This window comes from Lygodium microphyllum, chromosome 16 (genome assembly GCF_053477565.2).
Source record: "Lygodium microphyllum isolate KBCC chromosome 16, Lygodium_microphyllum_v1.1.10, whole genome shotgun sequence".
Classification (NCBI taxonomy): Eukaryota; Viridiplantae; Streptophyta; class Polypodiopsida; order Schizaeales; family Lygodiaceae; genus Lygodium; species Lygodium microphyllum.
Genome location: NC_141150.1, coordinates 122144146 through 122147264, shown reverse-complemented (window position 1 = coordinate 122147264; position 3119 = coordinate 122144146). Strand labels below are relative to the sequence as shown.

Sequence of the window (3119 nt, the reverse complement as noted above, 5' to 3'; positions counted from 1 at the left end):
GTGACTACACAAGCACATAAAGTGTGTGTAGTTGTTTGACAAACCAAACCAAACCAAAGAAAATGTATGCTACTAGCGTTCTTAATCTCGGGGGGTTCACTATATGTAAGCCCTTTATATCACATGCGTTTAGGGACTATTTTAAAAACCCCTTATCCATGAATTTTTTAGGAATAGGTCACACCCTTTTTATATTCAATATATGAATACCCCTTTAGATGGCACCCTTCTATATGTAAAAGAAGTGTAAAAAAGGAATTTAAACCATCCCTTCTTTTAAACCCACACGATATACTTACATATTCATGAGTAACCCCCCCCCCCCCCCCCCCAGTGCTGAATTAACTCATCTCATATCACAAATGAGACCTTGGTATTATTCTTGTGTGATCACACCTGTCTTTATAAAATGAATCTAGGTATCTAGTTTATAATGGTTTCTTCGATAATGCACCTCTATCGTTTTTGGCTAACAACCTACAATTGCCTCCTGTATTGGTTTCCTAGATTGGGAAAATAGTTGCGAAGTGTGTCGTAAAAACAATCAAAGTCCACTTGATTTTGGTCTATCCAATTCAAGAAGTAGTTCTTGCAAGTAGAATCAAGAGGCTGCTTAAGTTAGCTATGTAAAGGAGGCATTGAGAACTGAGAATTGGCCCCCCATTTTATTGCAAGACCTCATAGTAGAGGCCGTGATTATCAGCCTCAATATCATCATCTATCTCACGAGCATGGCCAAAGAATGGTAGACAACTTCCCCCCTGAGCTACTACATTGAGGAGAAGATCTAGAACCAGAGTCGAAGGAGGCACGAGAACCTGAATTACGTGGATTCCTTGAACTACAATAAGAGATATCTTCTAAAGTGCATATGGGTGACCAACATTATCCTTCAAGAAATGGAGACGGTATATTACTAGGAATAGGATATTGGGAATTACTAGGAGCTACACTAGGAAAAAGAGATTACAAATTACTAGGAGGTACACTAGGAAGAGGAGATTGCAAGTTACTAGGAGGTGCAAATTAAAGAGGTGTTGGCTATGTAAATCCTATAGTTATAGGAGGGAATGACTAAATTTTTGGAGATAGAAATGATAAACTTGCCCCATACCCTCTTAGTGAGGCTAGATGCTGTGGACTATAGCATGCACTAAGGACTTGTGAGAATCAAAACATCTCCTCTCACATTTGATAAACATACAGAAGATCGAGGTCATCTTTGATGGGTGTGATAGGTGGATTGCAGATCCTAAAAATAAGAGATACATTGTGTAAAAATAGGGTAAATTATATATACTCAAAAGGAGAAAAACATTATGTTCATAGTGTGCATGTATGAGGACACTTACATTTAATAGCTTAGTGAAGCTAAATTGGCCTCCAAGGTGCCATTTAGAATGACAGTCCTCATCAGTCATCTGAAACAAGTATTAAGAAGATGCATCAAAAGCACTCGCTGCATGGGCTCTTCCATGAATTCATTTCCACTTATGTAGCACAAATATGCTAACACATGAGTAAATGTGCACTATATAAACATAAAGTTGGGAAATTTGGAGAGCAAATTCATATATGCGAAGGCCATATATGCTCATGTAGCACATATGGTGTGTTTAGAGCTCTTGTGCACTCTCCAAACACACCATATATGCTACATCAATGCATATGGCTTTTGTATAAAGGCCATATATGCTCATGTAGTGTATATGGTGTATTAGGAGAGTGCATGTGCTCTCCAATTACACCATATATGCTATATTAGCACATATGGCCTTTACATAAATTCTTCATAACGAATTCAATTGACATGTATGGTTCTAGGATGTAGAGGTTGTGGTCCTAAAACTGGTGGTGGTAAAGGTGTAGTCTGGCTAGCATTCTGGTTCCTTATGACCAATTACTACGATGGTTGCTCAATAGCAGTGGCAGACATGATAGGAGGTAATTGTGGTGGAGCAGGAAAAGCTAATGGAATTCTATTTGCTTACATTCGCTAATGTGCTATAACATGACTCATAACCATACTTTCCATAAAAGTTACAAATACCATTAAACTTGGCCCTAAAGGTTAGGCATTCACTAGTCCTATAAATACCATAGCATATCGAGCATCATTGTTACTTTCTTTATGGGTACATATGGGTGTTCTGAGGAGCATGGTTTACCTTAAGCGTATCTTGGATGGCTTTGGTAAAGTCTGTCATGGACATATTAAAATATCTTTTGCTCCTTAGCACTAGCTTTTATGGTCATCGAATCATGTCTAGATGCTACAGGGGAAATATATTTAGCCTCGGATTAGACTTAGTTTCCCTTGATCATTAGATTATTTTCCAAGTGAATAGAATTTGCTATGATGTCATCCCAATTAGAGATACCTCTAATGACTAAGCCATTTTTTATCTCCTCATATTTAATTCCATGGATGAATCTGTGAAGGAATTGGTTATTCGTGAAGTGTTCATGTGCAGTGCAATGAGAGTGGAGCTGTTTGAGGCAGCTAATGAAATCTCTAACCGACTCTCCTTCTTCCTTCTCAACTTTTTGAAGTTGTGAAACAACTCCCCAACGCACTCCTTCATGAACAAACTGCTTCAAGAATAATCTCGTAAGGTTAATTGACTGAGTGCGTTCTTGAACTCTGAGAGTTCTACCTACTTTACCATTAGATAGAGCTTCACATACTTGTTCAAAAACTTCAAGGTGTCTCCTAGCATCTCCATCTTCATTGAATTTATGCATGGTCTTATTAATCTGGAATGCTTTACTTCATGTGCCTCTCTCAAACGGCTCTTTCATACTATCTGTAATGGTTTTACCCATAATCTGAGAAAAGGCTGCCAAATCATTGAGATGAGTTGGAGCCGATGTGGTGCTAGTATAGTAGGTACTACTGGTGATGCATAAGGTCATATCTATAGGCACAATCACAAGTATTGATTTTGAAAAACCAAAGCCTAGTGGGGTTAGTCTTGGTGGTACAAAACTAGAGATGTTGCTACTATTGGTGGGTACATGGGTGGCGTGTATGCTCTAGCAGCATGGAATGTGGGTCCTACTGTGGGATATGGTACAAAATTCAATATGGCTCAACTCGAGTAATAAGTGGTATGAGG

At 38.5% G+C, this 3119-nt stretch overlaps 1 pseudogene; it reads right to left on the bottom strand.

Annotated features, from left to right (window-relative positions):
- Nucleotides 1-1801: 1801 nt before the first annotated feature.
- On the bottom strand, nucleotides 1802-2916 carry LOC148023332 (uncharacterized; annotated as a pseudogene).
- Nucleotides 2917-3119: the final 203 nt, after the last annotated feature.